This window comes from Montipora capricornis, chromosome 7 (genome assembly GCF_036669925.1).
Source record: "Montipora capricornis isolate CH-2021 chromosome 7, ASM3666992v2, whole genome shotgun sequence".
Taxonomy (NCBI): domain Eukaryota; kingdom Metazoa; phylum Cnidaria; class Anthozoa; order Scleractinia; family Acroporidae; genus Montipora; species Montipora capricornis.
In genome coordinates this window covers 49,483,893-49,503,630 of record NC_090889.1, presented here as the reverse complement: position 1 = coordinate 49,503,630, position 19,738 = coordinate 49,483,893, and the positions used below count along the sequence as shown (strand labels likewise).

The following is a 19,738-nucleotide window of genomic DNA, read 5'->3' as shown; positions in this document are numbered from 1 at the left end:
GATCTTAGCCAAAGGCCGAGAAGCGATGCCCGTAAATGCTCACGGCGGGACAAGGTGCTCCCAGTCTCATGGCCACGAGATATGGTGGTCCGATTACAATCCGTGCCAAGGAAGGAATGCCCAAAGCCAACCTGAAAGCGAGGCGCACACAACGATCGCTCTTGTACAGTGGGCAGCAGCACCAGCATTGCATGGCACTTGCGTTGACGGCAAGAGGACAATGCACATTGTGCTTGCTCTGACCTCGTTTTCATTTTCCTTATAACAAAGTTAATTTTCACGGCAAATTACTTGTCTACGACCATACCACAGGGAAAACACCGGTTCTCGTCCGATCACCGAAGTTAAGCCCTGTCGGGCGGGGTTAGTACTTGGATGGGAGACCGCCTGGGAATACCCCGTGTTGTAGGCTTCCCTTTTTCCTTCTGTACACTTGATTATCTCAAAAAATCTCAGTTTCTTTCAATGAAAGAACATTCCAAACCAGGTTTTTTGAACACAACATGCCAACGATATGTCAAAGATGAGACATACGACAAAAACAAAATAGTTCACACGAGAAAGTGGAACTTGTATTCCCAAGGGAGCGCGTGCGCGCGAGACCTTATCAATCCAACGTTTATGACATGAAACGTATCTTTTCGTGTGAGCAAAGAACAGGATACGACAAGTAAAAAATGCATGCACTGTTATGCATTAGATGGAAGTTAACCTAGCCCGGATGATATGTATACAACGAAGGCTACAACACTACAACATTGATCTTGCGAAAACGTGACTTACGTGACGTAGCGCACTTCAAAGTCTTACTGTTCCCTGCTCAAACACGGACAGTACGTATTCAAAGGGCCGATAAGACACTATCCTGACCATGAAAGATTTACTTTTTATGATAACAATCCAATTAACTGATAACATAGAGAAACCACAAAGTGTTGGCCACAGAAATGTAACGCCAACTGATCTGGCGGGTCCTCAGTTACTCAATGCAAAACGGGCTCTCCAGAACGCAACATAACACAACGCAAAATAAATCTATCGCGATGGAGCAGTACAAACACACATCCACTTACGTTTTCGAAACGATGCACGAGGATAAGAGCTCGACCCGCTGGCATTTTCTTGTCTCACTCGTCTATCGATGGAAATCGATGCGGCTGAAATAAACACGTCGTCTCCCTCTCTGTACGGCCAAGAATGAGAGAAATGAAATCACAGTTTTTCAGTGCACCAAGTACGGAACATTCACCTACAATTTCAGCAGTGGACTTCACAAATACAACTCACCTTCCTTAGTCCTTACACCGCCACCGCATCTCCTTCCCTGCCCTGCCTGAAACGTTACCAACAAACCTTCCCATTAGCCAACTTTGCCACCGGGTTTGGTGCGGGGACTAGCGCGAACGCAGGTCCCCACTACCAGAAATTATACGCTCGAGTTACCCACATTTGGGGTAATCGCAAGGGTCAACCCAATCGAAGTGCAATGAAAGAGCCTCACCTTGAGAGGACTGCCTCCCTGATCACAGTGCCTCCCGCGTCAGGTAAGTATGCCTTTTCAGCCTCTCCGGGACCGCAAAACGCAACTTGTCTGCGCATACCATGTGGTAATGGAGGTCACGTGCTCCTCGTCCTGTCGTGTCGTGCTGTCCACTCGCTGCTATGCTACCTAGAAAAGAGAAGAGAATGTGAAGGTTGGTTGCTTGGTCACTTTTTCTGCTTTCACTTGATTATTTCTTCCCCAGAGGGAAGTGGGCCACGCTCGGAGGTAGTGCTATACCGAGGCAACCCGTGGCCGGGACGAGGCAAGCCTCTTTTCCACGGCCCAGTTCCAAAAATCAGTTTAATATATGAGCTGCTCGATGAGCAGCGCGTATCAGATATTAAGCTGATAAGAACAGATACTACACTTGATCTTAGCCAAAAGGCCGAGAACGATGCCCGTAAATGCTCACGGCGGACAAGGTGCTCCCAGTCTCATGGCCACGAGATATGGTGGTCCGATTACAATCCGTGCCAAGGAAGGAATGCCCAAAGCCAACCTGAAAGCGAGGCGCACACAACGATCGCTCTTGTACAGTGGGCAGCAGCACCAGCATTGCATGGCACTTGCGTTGACGGCAAGAGGACAAATGCACATTGTGCTTGCTCTGACCTCGTTTTCATTTTCCCTTATAACAAAGTTAATTTTCACGGCAAATTACTTGTCTACGACCATACCACAGGGAAACCACCGGTTCTCGTCCGATCACCGAAGTTAAGCCCTGTCGGGCGGGGTTAGTACTTGGATGGGAGACCGCCTGGGAATACCCCGTGTTGTAGGCTTCCCTTTTTCCTTCTGTACACTTGATTATCTCAAAAAATCTCAGTTTCTTTCAATGAAAGAACATTCCAAACCAGGTTTTTTGAACACAACATGCCAACGATATGTCAAAGATGAGACATACGACAAAAACAAAATAGTTCACACGAGAAAGTGGAACTTGTATTCCCAAGGGAGCGCGTGCGCGCGAGATCTTATCAATCCAACGTTTATGACATGAAACGTATCTTTTCGTGTGAGCAAAGAACAGGATACGACAAGTAAAAAATGCATGCACTGTTATGCATTAGATGGAAGTTAACCTAGCCCGGATGATATGTATACAACGAAGGCTACAACACTACAACATTGATCTTGCGAAAACGTGACTTACGTGACGTAGCGCACTTCAAAGTCTTACTGTTCCCTGCTCAACACGGACAGTACGTATTCAAAGGGCCGATAAACACTATCCTGACCATGAAAGATTTACTTTTTATGATAACAATCCAATTAACTGATAACATAGAGAAACCACAAAGTGTTGGCCACAGAAATGTAACGCCAACTGATCTGGCGGGTCCTCAGTTACTCAATGCAAAACGGGCTCTCCAGAACGCAACATAACACAACGCAAAAGAAATCTATCGCGATGGAGCAGTACAAACACACATCCACTTACGTTTTCGAAACGATGCACGAGGATAAGAGCTCGACCCGCTGGCATTTTCTTGTCTCACTCGTCTATCGATGGAAATCGATGCGGCTGAAATAAACACGTCGTCTCCCTCTCTGTACGGCCAAGAATGAGAGAAATGAAATCACAGTTTTTCAGTGCACCAAGTACGGAACATTCACCTACAATTTCAGCAGTGGACTTCACAAATACAACTCACCTTCCTTAGTCCTTACACCGCCACCGCATCTCCTTCCCTGCCCTGCCTGAAACGTTACCAACAAACCTTCCCATTAGCCAACTTTGCCACCGGGGTTTGGTGCGGGGACTAGCGCGAACGCAGGTCCCCACTACCAGAAATTATACGCTCGAGTTACCCACATTTGGGGTAATCGCAAGGGTCAACCCAATCGAAGTGCAATGAAAGAGCCTCACCTTGAGAGGACTGCCTCCCTGATCACAGTGCCTCCCGCGTCAGGTAAGTATGCCTTTTCAGCCTCTCCGGGACCGCAAAACGCAACTTGTCTGCGCATACCATGTGGTAATGGAGGTCACGTGCTCCTCGTCCTGTCGTGTCGTGCTGTCCACTCGCTGCTATGCTACCTAGAAAGAGAAGAGAATGTGAAGGTTGGTTGCTTGGTCACTTTTTCTGCTTTCACTTGATTATATCTTCCGCAGATGGTAGTGGGCCACGCTCGGAGGTAGTGCTATACGAGGCAACCCGTGGCCGGGACGAGGCAAGCCTCTTTTCCACGGCCCAGTTCCAAAAATCAGTTTAATATATGAGCTGCTCGATGAGCAGCCGTATCAGATATTAAGCTGATAAGAACAGATTACTACACTTGATCTTAGCCAAAAGGCCGAGAAGCGATGCCCGTAAATGGCTCACGGCGGACAAGGTGCTCCCAGTCTCATGGCCACGAGATATGGTGGTCCGTTACAATCCGTGCCAAGGAAGGAATGCCCAAAGCCAACCTGAAAGCGAGGCGCACACAACGATCGCTCTTGTACAGTGGGCAGCAGCACCAGCATTGCATGGCACTTGCGTGACGGCAAGAGGACAAATGCACATTGTGCTTGCTCTGACCTCGTTTTCATTTTCCCTTATAACAAAGTTTAATTTTCACGGCAAATTACTTGTCTACGACCATACCACAGGGAAAACACCGGTTCTCGTCCGATCACCGAAGTTAAGCCCTGTCGGGCGGGGTTTAGTACTTGGATGGGAGACCGCCTGGGAATACCCCGTGTTGTAGGCTTCCCTTTTTCTTCTGTACACTTGATTATCTCAAAAAATCTCAGTTTCTTTCAATGAAAGAAAGACACATTCCAAACCAGGTTTTTTGAACACAACATGCCAACGATATGTCAAAGATGAGACATACGACAAAAACAAAATAGTTCACACGAGAAAGTGGAACTTGTATTCCCAAGGGAGCGCGTGCGCGCGAGATCTTATCAATCCAACGTTTATGACATGAAACGTATCTTTTCGTGTGAGCAAAGAACAGGATACGACAAGTAAAAAATGCATGCACTGTTATGCATTAGATGGAAGTTAACCTAGCCCGGATGATATGTATACAACGAAGGCTACAACACTACAACATTGATCTTGCGAAAACGTGACTTACGTGACGTAGCGCACTTCAAAGTCTTACTGTTCCCTGCTCAACACGGACAGTACGTATTCAAAGGGCCGATAAAGACACTATCCTGAACCATGAAAGATTTACTTTTTATGATAACAATCCAATTAACTGATAACATAGAGAAACCACAAAGTGTTGGCACAGAAATGTAACGCCAACTGATCTGGCGGGTCCTCAGTTACTCAATGCAAACGGGGCTCTCCAGAACGCAACATAACACAACGCAAAAGAAATCTATCGCGATGGAGCAGTACAAACACACATCCACTTACGTTTTCGAAACGATGCACGAGGATAAGAGCTCGACCCGCTGGCATTTTCTTGTCTCACTCGTCTATCGATGGAAATCGATGCGGCTGAAATAAACACGTCGTCTCCCTCTCTGTACGGCCAAGAATGAGAGAAATGAAATCACAGTTTTTCAGTGCACCAAGTACGGACATTCACCTACAATTTCAGCAGTGGACTTCACAAATACAACTCACCTTCCTTAGTCCTTACACCGCCACCGCATCTCCTTCCCTGCCCTGCCTGAAACGTTACCAACAAACTTCCCATTAGCCAACTTTGCCACCGGGGTTTGGTGCGGGACTAAGCGCGAACGCAGGTCCCCACTACCAGAAATTATACGCTCGAGTTACCCACATTTGGGGTAATCGCAAGGGTCAACCCCAATCGAAGTGCAATGAAAGAGCCTCACCTTGAGAGGACTGCCTCCCTGATCACCAAGTGCCTCCCGCGTCAGGTAAGTTTTTTTTATGTTTAAGGCGAATGGCAGCCCCCCGGTAGGGTGAGTGCAATGGCTGCCAGACATTCAGACTCATCCATCAACAACAATGGTTCGCCTCAAACGGGGGTGCACCAGCACGTCAAACGTCACCGGGGAATCGAACCCCGCCCCTACAAACAAAAAAAAAAAACAAAACTAACGAAGAAAAGCATTCACGAGACGCCTCGTCCGACTTACACTCGAGAATGGCATTTCCACATCAAACAAACAAACAAGCAAACCAACAGGACGAAGGACTACAGGACAAAACAAAAACAACCGAACTGTGCAGCGGCGAATGGCAGACCTGACAAGGACGCCAGTCAGAAAGACTCATCCTAACAGGAGTAGGTACGCCGCGAGACAGCAACAGCTTGGGGCGACAATGGGACTAGAACTGGGACAGAGAAAAACGACCATTGCAAACAGAGCCGATAATGCCAGACGCACCCCACTGACGATGAAAATAACGTAGACGACGGGGGGACTTGAAACGCTTAAAAAGGAGAGGTAGATTGAACTTGACACGAGAGCGGACCTTTGCGATGACATCGAGAGCACCGGGCGGCACATTACGGAAACGAAAGTCATTCCGAGCGAGCCAGATAAAATACTTACAGACAACCTAGGATGTACACGAAAACACGAGGAACTCGACGGATCTCAGCCGGGTCAAAAACCAAACAGCACGTGACGGCAAACCAAAGAAGGGGACGAAGACGAAAAAACCAAACAATAGAGACTGTAACCATGAAAGAACACTATGAGCAAGAGGGCAGGAGAAAAACAAGTGAGAAGGACATTCAGAGGCAAGACGGCAAAAAGCAAGAAGGGTCGACCGAGTACCCAAAAACCGACAAGGCGATCGGCAGTGTACAACACGCCATGGCGACCTTTCAGTTGAGATCGATCACTGGGCGGTCAAGATTGAAGAAGAACAATTGGGACCAGGTCGAAGGCCAGTAGAGAGTATAGCCATACAAAGGAAAAAACTTGTCAACACAATGGGGAGTCGGACGATCCTCAGACAGCAAAAACAAATAAACAGAATTTGCAGAGATAGAGGAAACAGCAGCAAACATGATGAGGGGACAAAGACGCAATGACAAGGGAGGAACGACGCCGACGGGAAAAGGAACCACCAACCAAACGCCAAGCAGACAGAAGAGCAGAGTAAAACGGGGGGAGGGACTTGGAGGAAAAGGCCTCAGGACGGGACAGAACAACATCAAGAGCAGGGACACCAAAACGAGAATCACACCAAAAGGAAAAGAAATGGACCCAACTACGCGGAGAAAACAGTGAAACGCCGAACCCACTGGACAAGAAGCGCAGAAACCTTAAGACGAAGATCAATGACAGAAAAACCCACCAGCAGATGTAGGCTGAACAACAACAGCACGAGAAACCAGATCGCGTTTGCCCTTCCAAAAAAACCCAAAAACCAATTTACAAAGCTCGGAAGAAACCCAAGGGGGGACATGAATTAGGGAGGCAATGTACCAAAACCCTAGAAAGGGCCAAGGCGTTGATGACGAGAGCTCTCCCGCCGTAGGACAGGGAGCGTTGCCTCCAAGAAGCCAGCACATTCTCCACGGCATCAATCCTAGGACGCCAGTTCACTTCCTCCAAATTCCCAGGCCCAATAAAGACGCCCAGCACTTTGATCTTGGCCGAGGTCCCAGTCCAGGGTGACAGGGGGGTCAGTCCTGCCAGACCACGAACCGAGCCACAATCCCTTGGATTTGGATCCCTGATTAAGCTTAGCACCAGAACCCCTTTCAAAAAGAGCATAAACTTCAAAAATAGCAGCAATGGCAATATCAGACGTGACAATGAGAGAGGTGTCATCGGCGTACTGCGAGATCGGAGACAGGGCCCGCGGGGGCCCGGGGACAGAAAGACCAATGATACGTGGATTGGCACGAATGTTAACAGCAAGCACTTCAGAAACTAGAACATACAATAATGGAGACAAAGGACAGCCCTGACGCACGCCACGAGACAAAGGAAAAAACCGAGACAGATAACCATTAACAACTACAGAGCTTTGGACAGCAGAATAGAACAGAACAACCCAACGGACAAAAGATGGGCCAAAACCCATCCTCGACAAAGTAGCACACATAAATGACCAATCCACTCTATCAAAGGCCTTTTCCTGGTCTAAGGAGAGAACGGCAACGGGATGTCAGATTCCGTGGCAAAGGCAACCACATCACGCAAAAGAGCAACATTCTCGCCAATAAACCTGCCAGGAACACCGCAGGTCTGATCCTCACTAACAAACCAGATGGATAACTTTGAGAAGGCGCCCAGCAATAAACACGAGAAGCAAGCTTATAGTCGACGTTGAGAAGGGAGATGGGGCGCCAGTTACGAGCGTCCAACCGATCTCCCTTCTTAAAGATTAAGGATATGAGACCCCGCCGTTGAGACAAAGACATAGAACCAGACAGATAACACGAATTCAAGACCTCCACTAAATCAGACCCAAGGACGTCCCAGAATTTCAAGTTAAAACTCCATGGGAGAGGCCATCGGACCCCGGGGCTTTACGACGAGCCATGCCAACAAGGGCACGATGACACTCCTCAAGAGTCAGAAAGCCCTCACAAAGATCAGCTTGGGCAGATGAAAGGACGAGGGACACATTACTGAGAAGAATATCTTGAGCGGCGGAATCCGTAGGACAGGCAGTAAAAAAAGAGAGGAGTAGAAAGTGGCGAACGAAGAACACAGATCAGAAGGTGTTGAAACAATGGACCCATCAGGGTTCCGAAGCGCAGAAACCCACCGGTCAGCAGACCGTTTCTTCTCTAAACGAAAAAAGTACGCCGATGAGACTTCGCCCTCCTCAACCCATCGGACACACGTGACCGTACTTGGGCACCTTGAGCAGCCCTGATGTCATAGGCGGAAAGCTGTTCAAGGGTGGATCGATAAACACCTAAAACAGACAGGCAACCAGCATCAAGCCGTGCCTTGAGGTGTGCCGCCAACTAGCCAACAAATCGCGTGACCAAGATTCTTTCTGCGACCGGCGCACACAGTAAGATACCGTAATGCCCTTCGATCTTTGCTTTACCGGAATCCCACCACTTGGAAAGAGAGGAAAAACAGAGCTTACAGTCCTTCCAATCGGCCCAAAAGTCAGAAATAAGGCGACAGACCAGTACTCCTCCTCCTCCAGGACTGAGGTATTAAGCTTCCAAAGCCCCGGACCAGGAGGAATAACGTCAGGAACAGTAAGAGAGCAGGACACAGCACAATGGTCTGAAAACGGACACGGAAGAATTTCACAAACAGAGACAGAGACGCAACCCAGACATAAGGGCACCCAATTAGATCTATACGGGAGGAGATAGAGCCATCCGCCTTAGTCCAGGTAAAGGCGGAGGAAGACGGATGGAGGTATCTCCAAATATCAATACAACAGACATCGTCAAAAAGACGACCAAGGGCAACAACACTCTCACGCGAGGTATCACCGACCACGGAGCCCACACGGTCAGCAGCGCGATCAAAGACGGTATTAAAATCGCCGGCGAGGAGGGTGGGAACTGAAGGGTCTAATCGGGAAGAGACCCCGTCCAGGAAGGCATCACGATCAGGGTTACGATTGGGAGCATAAATGCAAGCAACCCTGAACACAGCGCCACGCAAAGAAAACTCACATAACAAAAACCGACCACAACTATCAGAGGAAGAGATTTAACAAGGGACAACACTGGACGAAAACAAAAACATACAACCACAAGGACTTATTAGAGCCGGAGACACCACAACGGAAAGACCAGATGACTGGAAACCAGGACTGACACTCACTGAGGGAGATGCAGTGGGCCTCTTGGAGGCACACTACATCAGGAAACAACAGGCAAGGAATGAAGCCACTGTACAAACCCAGCTCGCTTAGACTGGTCTCGCAGACCGTTGACGTTAATTGAGACAACTGACAGAGCCATAATGGAGTACAGTAAAAGAGTAACTATGTACGTGCTTTGCGTTGGGGGAGGGAAAACGACACATCAGGCAAACCTTCGTGCTTCGCAGACTTGACAGTATCAGCTGAAGCACGAGTCTTCGATTTAGTAGAAGAGGGCGCAGCTCCGCTCTTCTTAGCCACCTTTGTAAGAGCCTTCCGGGAAGGAGTAACAGAAGAGCTATCAGAGGAGGTTCTCAACGGAATCACAACCGCGTTTACGAGGAGTGGATACCTCAACCATTTCCACCTCCAAAGGTTCAACAGATTGGGAGGATGGAGGAAACACCCGAAGAAACAAGACTGTCGGTACCACCACTAGCAAACAGTACCCCTTACGACGCACACCTGTATTCTCAGCCACTTTACATAAAGTGCCACCACTTGGTGGTTTTTAACATTTTGTAATTTTTTAACAGAATCTCAGTACTTTTGGCAGCTCGATGCCCGTAAATGCTCACGGCGGACAAGGTGCTCCCAGTCTCATGGCCACGAGATATGGTGGTCCGATTACAATCCGTGCCAAGGAAGGAATGCCCAAAGCCAACCTGAAAGCGAGGCGCACACAACGATCGCTCTTGTACAGTGGGCAGCAGCACCAGCATTGCATGGCACTTGCGTTGACGGCAAGAGGACAAATGCACATTGTGCTTGCTCTGACCTCGTTTTCATTTTCCCTTATAACAAAGTTAATTTTCACGGCAAATTACTTGTCTACGACCATACCACAGGGAAAACACCGGTTCTCGTCCGATCACCGAAGTTAAGCCCTGTCGGGCGGGGTTAGTACTTGGATGGGAGACCGCCTGGGAATACCCCGTGTTGTAGGCTTCCCTTTTTCCTTCTGTACACTTGATTATCTCAAAAAATCTCAGTTTCTTTCAATGAAAGAACATTCCAAACCAGTTTTTTGAACACAACATGCCAACGATATGTCAAAGATGAGACATACGACAAAACAAAATAGTTCACACGAGAAAGTGGAACTTGTATTCCCAAGGGCGCGTGCGCGCGAGACCTTATCAATCCAACGTTTATGACATGAAACGTATCTTTTCGTGTGAGCAAAGAACAGGATACGACAAGTAAAAAATGCATGCACTGTTATGCATTAGATGGAAGTTAACCTAGCCCGGATGATATGTATACAACGAAGGCTACAACACTACAACATTGATCTTGCGAAAACGTGACTTACGTGACGTAGCGCACTTCAAAGTCTTACTGTTCCCTGCTCAACACGGACAGTACGTATTCAAAGGGCCGATAAGACACTATCCTGACCATGAAAGATTTACTTTTTATGATAACAATCCAATTAACTGATAACATAGAGAAACCACAAAGTGTTGGCCACAGAAATGTAACGCCAACTGATCTGGCGGGTCCTCAGTTACTCAATGCAAAACGGGCTCTCCAGAACGCAACATAACACAACGCAAAAGAAATCTATCGCGATGGAGCAGTACAAACACACATCCACTTACGTTTTCGAAACGATGCACGAGGATAAGAGCTCGACCCGCTGGCATTTTCTTGTCTCACTCGTCTATCGATGGAAATCGATGCGGCTGAAATAAACACGTCGTCTCCCTCTCTGTACGGCCAAGAATGAGAGAAATGAAATCACAGTTTTTCAGTGCACCAAGTACGGAACATTCACCTACAATTTCAGCAGTGGACTTCACAAATACAACTCACCTTCCTTAGTCCTTACACCGCCACCGCATCTCCTTCCCTGCCCTGCCTGAAACGTTACCAACAAACCTTCCCATTAGCCAACTTTGCCACCGGGGTTTGGTGCGGGGACTAGCGCGAACGCAGGTCCCCACTACCAGAAATTATACGCTCGAGTTACCCACATTTGGGGTAATCGCAAGGGTCAACCCAATCGAAGTGCAATGAAAGAGCCTCACCTTGAGAGGACTGCCTCCCTGATCACAGTGCCTCCCGCGTCAGGTAAGTATGCCTTTTCAGCCTCTCCGGGACCGCAAAACGCAACTTGTCTGCGCATACCATGTGGTAATGGAGGTCACGTGCTCCTCGTCCTGTCGTGTCGTGCTGTCCACTCGCTGCTATGCTACCTAGAAAAGAGAAGAGAATGTGAAGGTTGGTTGCTTGGTCACTTTTTCTGCTTTCACTTGATTATTTCTTCCCCAGAGGGAAGTGGGCCACGCTCGGAGGTAGTGCTATACCGAGGCAACCCGTGGCCGGGACGAGGCAAGCCTCTTTTCCACGGCCCAGTTCCAAAAATCAGTTTAATATATGAGCTGCTCGATGAGCAGCCGTATCAGATATTAAGCTGATAAGAACAGATTACTACACTTGATCTTAGCCAAAAGGCCGAGAAGCGATGCCCGTAAATGGCTCACGGCGGACAAGGTGCTCCCAGTCTCATGGCCACGAGATATGGTGGTCCGTTACAATCCGTGCCAAGGAAGGAATGCCCAAAGCCAACCTGAAAGCGAGGCGCACACAACGATCGCTCTTGTACAGTGGGCAGCAGCACCAGCATTGCATGGCACTTGCGTGACGGCAAGAGGACAAATGCACATTGTGCTTGCTCTGACCTCGTTTTCATTTTCCCTTATAACAAAGTTTAATTTTCACGGCAAATTACTTGTCTACGACCATACCACAGGGAAAACACCGGTTCTCGTCCGATCACCGAAGTTAAGCCCTGTCGGGCGGGGTTTAGTACTTGGATGGGAGACCGCCTGGGAATACCCCGTGTTGTAGGCTTCCCTTTTTCTTCTGTACACTTGATTATCTCAAAAAATCTCAGTTTCTTTCAATGAAAGAAAGACACATTCCAAACCAGGTTTTTTGAACACAACATGCCAACGATATGTCAAAGATGAGACATACGACAAAAACAAAATAGTTCACACGAGAAAGTGGAACTTGTATTCCCAAGGGAGCGCGTGCGCGCGAGATCTTATCAATCCAACGTTTATGACATGAAACGTATCTTTTCGTGTGAGCAAAGAACAGGATACGACAAGTAAAAAATGCATGCACTGTTATGCATTAGATGGAAGTTAACCTAGCCCGGATGATATGTATACAACGAAGGCTACAACACTACAACATTGATCTTGCGAAAACGTGACTTACGTGACGTAGCGCACTTCAAAGTCTTACTGTTCCCTGCTCAACACGGACAGTACGTATTCAAAGGGCCGATAAAGACACTATCCTGAACCATGAAAGATTTACTTTTTATGATAACAATCCAATTAACTGATAACATAGAGAAACCACAAAGTGTTGGCACAGAAATGTAACGCCAACTGATCTGGCGGGTCCTCAGTTACTCAATGCAAACGGGGCTCTCCAGAACGCAACATAACACAACGCAAAAGAAATCTATCGCGATGGAGCAGTACAAACACACATCCACTTACGTTTTCGAAACGATGCACGAGGATAAGAGCTCGACCCGCTGGCATTTTCTTGTCTCACTCGTCTATCGATGGAAATCGATGCGGCTGAAATAAACACGTCGTCTCCCTCTCTGTACGGCCAAGAATGAGAGAAATGAAATCACAGTTTTTCAGTGCACCAAGTACGGACATTCACCTACAATTTCAGCAGTGGACTTCACAAATACAACTCACCTTCCTTAGTCCTTACACCGCCACCGCATCTCCTTCCCTGCCCTGCCTGAAACGTTACCAACAAACTTCCCATTAGCCAACTTTGCCACCGGGGTTTGGTGCGGGACTAAGCGCGAACGCAGGTCCCCACTACCAGAAATTATACGCTCGAGTTACCCACATTTGGGGTAATCGCAAGGGTCAACCCCAATCGAAGTGCAATGAAAGAGCCTCACCTTGAGAGGACTGCCTCCCTGATCACCAAGTGCCTCCCGCGTCAGGTAAGTTTTTTTTATGTTTAAGGCGAATGGCAGCCCCCCGGTAGGGTGAGTGCAATGGCTGCCAGACATTCAGACTCATCCATCAACAACAATGGTTCGCCTCAAACGGGGGTGCACCAGCACGTCAAACGTCACCGGGGAATCGAACCCCGCCCCTACAAACAAAAAAAAAAAACAAAACTAACGAAGAAAAGCATTCACGAGACGCCTCGTCCGACTTACACTCGAGAATGGCATTTCCACATCAAACAAACAAACAAGCAAACCAACAGGACGAAGGACTACAGGACAAAACAAAAACAACCGAACTGTGCAGCGGCGAATGGCAGACCTGACAAGGACGCCAGTCAGAAAGACTCATCCTAACAGGAGTAGGTACGCCGCGAGACAGCAACAGCTTGGGGCGACAATGGGACTAGAACTGGGACAGAGAAAAACGACCATTGCAAACAGAGCCGATAATGCCAGACGCACCCCACTGACGATGAAAATAACGTAGACGACGGGGGGACTTGAAACGCTTAAAAAGGAGAGGTAGATTGAACTTGACACGAGAGCGGACCTTTGCGATGACATCGAGAGCACCGGGCGGCACATTACGGAAACGAAAGTCATTCCGAGCGAGCCAGATAAAATACTTACAGACAACCTAGGATGTACACGAAAACACGAGGAACTCGACGGATCTCAGCCGGGTCAAAAACCAAACAGCACGTGACGGCAAACCAAAGAAGGGGACGAAGACGAAAAAACCAAACAATAGAGACTGTAACCATGAAAGAACACTATGAGCAAGAGGGCAGGAGAAAAACAAGTGAGAAGGACATTCAGAGGCAAGACGGCAAAAAGCAAGAAGGGTCGACCGAGTACCCAAAAACCGACAAGGCGATCGGCAGTGTACAACACGCCATGGCGACCTTTCAGTTGAGATCGATCACTGGGCGGTCAAGATTGAAGAAGAACAATTGGGACCAGGTCGAAGGCCAGTAGAGAGTATAGCCATACAAAGGAAAAAACTTGTCAACACAATGGGGAGTCGGACGATCCTCAGACAGCAAAAACAAATAAACAGAATTTGCAGAGATAGAGGAAACAGCAGCAAACATGATGAGGGGACAAAGACGCAATGACAAGGGAGGAACGACGCCGACGGGAAAAGGAACCACCAACCAAACGCCAAGCAGACAGAAGAGCAGAGTAAAACGGGGGGAGGGACTTGGAGGAAAAGGCCTCAGGACGGGACAGAACAACATCAAGAGCAGGGACACCAAAACGAGAATCACACCAAAAGGAAAAGAAATGGACCCAACTACGCGGAGAAAACAGTGAAACGCCGAACCCACTGGACAAGAAGCGCAGAAACCTTAAGACGAAGATCAATGACAGAAAAACCCACCAGCAGATGTAGGCTGAACAACAACAGCACGAGAAACCAGATCGCGTTTGCCCTTCCAAAAAAACCCAAAAACCAATTTACAAAGCTCGGAAGAAACCCAAGGGGGGACATGAATTAGGGAGGCAATGTACCAAAACCCTAGAAAGGGCCAAGGCGTTGATGACGAGAGCTCTCCCGCCGTAGGACAGGGAGCGTTGCCTCCAAGAAGCCAGCACATTCTCCACGGCATCAATCCTAGGACGCCAGTTCACTTCCTCCAAATTCCCAGGCCCAATAAAGACGCCCAGCACTTTGATCTTGGCCGAGGTCCCAGTCCAGGGTGACAGGGGGGTCAGTCCTGCCAGACCACGAACCGAGCCACAATCCCTTGGATTTGGATCCCTGATTAAGCTTAGCACCAGAACCCCTTTCAAAAAGAGCATAAACTTCAAAAATAGCAGCAATGGCAATATCAGACGTGACAATGAGAGAGGTGTCATCGGCGTACTGCGAGATCGGAGACAGGGCCCGCGGGGGCCCGGGGACAGAAAGACCAATGATACGTGGATTGGCACGAATGTTAACAGCAAGCACTTCAGAAACTAGAACATACAATAATGGAGACAAAGGACAGCCCTGACGCACGCCACGAGACAAAGGAAAAAACCGAGACAGATAACCATTAACAACTACAGAGCTTTGGACAGCAGAATAGAACAGAACAACCCAACGGACAAAAGATGGGCCAAAACCCATCCTCGACAAAGTAGCACACATAAATGACCAATCCACTCTATCAAAGGCCTTTTCCTGGTCTAAGGAGAGAACGGCAACGGGATGTCAGATTCCGTGGCAAAGGCAACCACATCACGCAAAAGAGCAACATTCTCGCCAATAAACCTGCCAGGAACACCGCAGGTCTGATCCTCACTAACAAACCAGATGGATAACTTTGAGAAGGCGCCCAGCAATAAACACGAGAAGCAAGCTTATAGTCGACGTTGAGAAGGGAGATGGGGCGCCAGTTACGAGCGTCCAACCGATCTCCCTTCTTAAAGATTAAGGATATGAGACCCCGCCGTTGAGACAAAGACATAGAACCAGACAGATAACACGAATTCAAGACCTCCACTAAATCAGACCCAAGGACGTCCCAGAATTTCAAGTTAAAACTCCATGGGAGAGGCCATCGGACCCCGGGGCTTTACGACGAGCCATGCCAACAAGGGCACGATGACACTCCTCAAGAGTCAGAAAGCCCTCACAAAGATCAGCTTGGGCAGATGAAAGGACGAGGGACACATTACTGAGAAGAATATCTTGAGCGGCGGAATCCGTAGGACAGGCAGTAAAAAAAGAGAGGAGTAGAAAGTGGCGAACGAAGAACACAGATCAGAAGGTGTTGAAACAATGGACCCATCAGGGTTCCGAAGCGCAGAAACCCACCGGTCAGCAGACCGTTTCTTCTCTAAACGAAAAAAGTACGCCGATGAGACTTCGCCCTCCTCAACCCATCGGACACACGTGACCGTACTTGGGCACCTTGAGCAGCCCTGATGTCATAGGCGGAAAGCTGTTCAAGGGTGGATCGATAAACACCTAAAACAGACAGGCAACCAGCATCAAGCCGTGCCTTGAGGTGTGCCGCCAACTAGCCAACAAATCGCGTGACCAAGATTCTTTCTGCGACCGGCGCACACAGTAAGATACCGTAATGCCCTTCGATCTTTGCTTTACCGGAATCCCACCACTTGGAAAGAGAGGAAAAACAGAGCTTACAGTCCTTCCAATCGGCCCAAAAGTCAGAAATAAGGCGACAGACCAGTACTCCTCCTCCTCCAGGACTGAGGTATTAAGCTTCCAAAGCCCCGGACCAGGAGGAATAACGTCAGGAACAGTAAGAGAGCAGGACACAGCACAATGGTCTGAAAACGGACACGGAAGAATTTCACAAACAGAGACAGAGACGCAACCCAGACATAAGGGCACCCAATTAGATCTATACGGGAGGAGATAGAGCCATCCGCCTTAGTCCAGGTAAAGGCGGAGGAAGACGGATGGAGGTATCTCCAAATATCAATACAACAGACATCGTCAAAAAGACGACCAAGGGCAACAACACTCTCACGCGAGGTATCACCGACCACGGAGCCCACACGGTCAGCAGCGCGATCAAAGACGGTATTAAAATCGCCGGCGAGGAGGGTGGGAACTGAAGGGTCTAATCGGGAAGAGACCCCGTCCAGGAAGGCATCACGATCAGGGTTACGATTGGGAGCATAAATGCAAGCAACCCTGAACACAGCGCCACGCAAAGAAAACTCACATAACAAAAACCGACCACAACTATCAGAGGAAGAGATTTAACAAGGGACAACACTGGACGAAAACAAAAACATACAACCACAAGGACTTATTAGAGCCGGAGACACCACAACGGAAAGACCAGATGACTGGAAACCAGGACTGACACTCACTGAGGGAGATGCAGTGGGCCTCTTGGAGGCACACTACATCAGGAAACAACAGGCAAGGAATGAAGCCACTGTACAAACCCAGCTCGCTTAGACTGGTCTCGCAGACCGTTGACGTTAATTGAGACAACTGACAGAGCCATAATGGAGTACAGTAAAAGAGTAACTATGTACGTGCTTTGCGTTGGGGGAGGGAAAACGACACATCAGGCAAACCTTCGTGCTTCGCAGACTTGACAGTATCAGCTGAAGCACGAGTCTTCGATTTAGTAGAAGAGGGCGCAGCTCCGCTCTTCTTAGCCACCTTTGTAAGAGCCTTCCGGGAAGGAGTAACAGAAGAGCTATCAGAGGAGGTTCTCAACGGAATCACAACCGCGTTTACGAGGAGTGGATACCTCAACCATTTCCACCTCCAAAGGTTCAACAGATTGGGAGGATGGAGGAAACACCCGAAGAAACAAGACTGTCGGTACCACCACTAGCAAACAGTACCCCTTACGACGCACACCTGTATTCTCAGCCACTTTACATAAAGTGCCACCACTTGGTGGTTTTTAACATTTTGTAATTTTTTAACAGAATCTCAGTACTTTTGGCCGATGCCCGTAAATGCTCACGGCGGACAAGGTGCTCCCAGTCTCATGGCCACGAGATATGGTGGTCCGATTACAATCCGTGCCAAGGAAGGAATGCCCAAAGCCAACCTGAAAGCGAGGCGCACACAACGATCGCTCTTGTACAGTGGGCAGCAGCACCAGCATTGCATGGCACTTGCGTTGACGGCAAGAGGACAAATGCACATTGTGCTTGCTCTGACCTCGTTTTCATTTTCCCTTATAACAAAGTTAATTTTCACGGCAAATTACTTGTCTACGACCATACCACAGGGAAAACACCGGTTCTCGTCCGATCACCGAAGTTAAGCCCTGTCGGGCGGGGTTAGTACTTGGATGGGAGACCGCCTGGGAATACCCCGTGTTGTAGGCTTCCCTTTTTCCTTCTGTACACTTGATTATCTCAAAAAATCTCAGTTTCTTTCAATGAAAGAACATTCCAAACCAGGTTTTTTGAACACAACATGCCAACGATATGTCAAAGATGAGACATACGACAAAAACAAAATAGTTCACACGAGAAAGTGGAACTTGTATTCCCAAGGGAGCGCGTGCGCGCGAGATCTTATCAATCCAACGTTTATGACATGAAACGTATCTTTTCGTGTGAGCAAAGAACAGGATACGACAAGTAAAAAATGCATGCACTGTTATGCATTAGATGGAAGTTAACCTAGCCCGGATGATATGTATACAACGAAGGCTACAACACTACAACATTGATCTTGCGAAAACGTGACTTACGTGACGTAGCGCACTTCAAAGTCTTACTGTTCCCTGCTCAACACGGACAGTACGTATTCAAAGGGCCGATAAGACACTATCCTGACCATGAAAGATTTACTTTTTATGATAACAATCCAATTAACTGATAACATAGAGAAACCACAAAGTGTTGGCCACAGAAATGTAACGCCAACTGATCTGGCGGGTCCTCAGTTACTCAATGCAAAACGGGCTCTCCAGAACGCAACATAACACAACGCAAAATAAATCTATCGCGATGGAGCAGTACAAACACACATCCACTTACGTTTTCGAAACGATGCACGAGGATAAGAGCTCGACCCGCTGGCATTTTCTTGTCTCACTCGTCTATCGATGGAAATCGATGCGGCTGAAATAAACACGTCGTCTCCCTCTCTGTACGGCCAAGAATGAGAGAAATGAAATCACAGTTTTTCAGTGCACCAAGTACGGAACATTCACCTACAATTTCAGCAGTGGACTTCACAAATACAACTCACCTTCCTTAGTCCTTACACCGCCACCGCATCTCCTTCCCTGCCCTGCCTGAAACGTTACCAACAAACCTTCCCATTAGCCAACTTTGCCACCGGGGTTTGGTGCGGGGACTAGCGCGAACGCAGGTCCCCACTACCAGAAATTATACGCTCGAGTTACCCACATTTGGGGTAATCGCAAGGGTCAACCCAATCGAAGTGCAATGAAAGAGCCTCACCTTGAGAGGACTGCCTCCCTGATCACAGTGCCTCCCGCGTCAGGTAAGTATGCCTTTTCAGCCTCTCCGGGACCGCAAAACGCAACTTGTCTGCGCATACCATGTGGTAATGGAGGTCACGTGCTCCTCGTCCTGTCGTGTCGTGCTGTCCACTCGCTGCTATGCTACCTAGAAAAGAGAAGAGAATGTGAAGGTTGGTTGCTTGGTCACTTTTTCTGCTTTCACTTGATTATTTCTTCCCCAGAGGGAAGTGGGCCACGCTCGGAGGTAGTGCTATACCGAGGCAACCCGTGGCCGGGACGAGGCAAGCCTCTTTTCCACGGCCCAGTTCCAAAAATCAGTTTAATATATGAGCTGCTCGATGAGCAGCCAGCGTATCAGATATTAAGCTGATAAGAACAGATACTACACTTGATCTTAGCCAAAAAGGCCGAGAAGCGATGCCCGTAATGCTCACAGCGGACAAGGTGCTCCCAGTCTCATGGCCCACGAGATATGGTGGTCCGATTACAATCCGTGCCAAGGAAGAATGCCCAAAGCCAACTTGAA

General features: G+C 48.3%; 16 non-coding genes across 16 annotated transcripts; 6 read left to right on the top strand and 10 right to left on the bottom strand.

The window, feature by feature from the left end:
• The first annotated feature begins 293 nt into the window (after positions 1-293).
• LOC138058596 (5S ribosomal RNA) lies at positions 294-412 on the top strand. Its single transcript, XR_011134091.1, has one exon. It is a non-coding gene; the product is annotated as a 5S ribosomal RNA (ribosomal RNA).
• A 976-nt stretch (positions 413-1,388) lies between these two features.
• LOC138058419 (U1 spliceosomal RNA) lies at positions 1,389-1,552 on the bottom strand. Its single transcript, XR_011133944.1, has one exon. It is a non-coding gene; the product is annotated as a U1 spliceosomal RNA (small nuclear RNA).
• A 194-nt stretch (positions 1,553-1,746) lies between these two features.
• LOC138058536 (U2 spliceosomal RNA) lies at positions 1,747-1,939 on the bottom strand. Its single transcript, XR_011134054.1, has one exon. It is a non-coding gene; the product is annotated as a U2 spliceosomal RNA (small nuclear RNA).
• Positions 1,940-2,206: 267 nt separating this feature from the next.
• Positions 2,207-2,325, top strand: LOC138058597 (5S ribosomal RNA). The gene has a single exon (XR_011134092.1). It is a non-coding gene; the product is annotated as a 5S ribosomal RNA (ribosomal RNA).
• A 975-nt stretch (positions 2,326-3,300) lies between these two features.
• LOC138058418 (U1 spliceosomal RNA) lies at positions 3,301-3,464 on the bottom strand. Its single transcript, XR_011133943.1, has one exon. It is a non-coding gene; the product is annotated as a U1 spliceosomal RNA (small nuclear RNA).
• A 193-nt stretch (positions 3,465-3,657) lies between these two features.
• On the bottom strand, positions 3,658-3,850 carry LOC138058540 (U2 spliceosomal RNA). Its single transcript, XR_011134057.1, has one exon. It is a non-coding gene; the product is annotated as a U2 spliceosomal RNA (small nuclear RNA).
• A 267-nt stretch (positions 3,851-4,117) lies between these two features.
• Positions 4,118-4,237, top strand: LOC138058344 (5S ribosomal RNA). Its single transcript, XR_011133876.1, has one exon. It is a non-coding gene; the product is annotated as a 5S ribosomal RNA (ribosomal RNA).
• Positions 4,238-5,215: 978 nt separating this feature from the next.
• LOC138058466 (U1 spliceosomal RNA) lies at positions 5,216-5,383 on the bottom strand. The gene has a single exon (XR_011133988.1). It is a non-coding gene; the product is annotated as a U1 spliceosomal RNA (small nuclear RNA).
• A 4,713-nt stretch (positions 5,384-10,096) lies between these two features.
• Positions 10,097-10,215, top strand: LOC138058595 (5S ribosomal RNA). The gene has a single exon (XR_011134090.1). It is a non-coding gene; the product is annotated as a 5S ribosomal RNA (ribosomal RNA).
• Positions 10,216-11,187: 972 nt separating this feature from the next.
• On the bottom strand, positions 11,188-11,351 carry LOC138058417 (U1 spliceosomal RNA). Its single transcript, XR_011133942.1, has one exon. It is a non-coding gene; the product is annotated as a U1 spliceosomal RNA (small nuclear RNA).
• Positions 11,352-11,545: 194 nt separating this feature from the next.
• LOC138058530 (U2 spliceosomal RNA) lies at positions 11,546-11,739 on the bottom strand. The gene has a single exon (XR_011134048.1). It is a non-coding gene; the product is annotated as a U2 spliceosomal RNA (small nuclear RNA).
• A 267-nt stretch (positions 11,740-12,006) lies between these two features.
• LOC138058343 (5S ribosomal RNA) lies at positions 12,007-12,126 on the top strand. The gene has a single exon (XR_011133875.1). It is a non-coding gene; the product is annotated as a 5S ribosomal RNA (ribosomal RNA).
• A 978-nt stretch (positions 12,127-13,104) lies between these two features.
• On the bottom strand, positions 13,105-13,272 carry LOC138058465 (U1 spliceosomal RNA). The gene has a single exon (XR_011133987.1). It is a non-coding gene; the product is annotated as a U1 spliceosomal RNA (small nuclear RNA).
• A 4,709-nt stretch (positions 13,273-17,981) lies between these two features.
• Positions 17,982-18,100, top strand: LOC138058594 (5S ribosomal RNA). The gene has a single exon (XR_011134089.1). It is a non-coding gene; the product is annotated as a 5S ribosomal RNA (ribosomal RNA).
• Positions 18,101-19,076: 976 nt separating this feature from the next.
• Positions 19,077-19,240, bottom strand: LOC138058416 (U1 spliceosomal RNA). The gene has a single exon (XR_011133941.1). It is a non-coding gene; the product is annotated as a U1 spliceosomal RNA (small nuclear RNA).
• A 194-nt stretch (positions 19,241-19,434) lies between these two features.
• LOC138058532 (U2 spliceosomal RNA) lies at positions 19,435-19,631 on the bottom strand. Its single transcript, XR_011134050.1, has one exon. It is a non-coding gene; the product is annotated as a U2 spliceosomal RNA (small nuclear RNA).
• Positions 19,632-19,738: the final 107 nt, after the last annotated feature.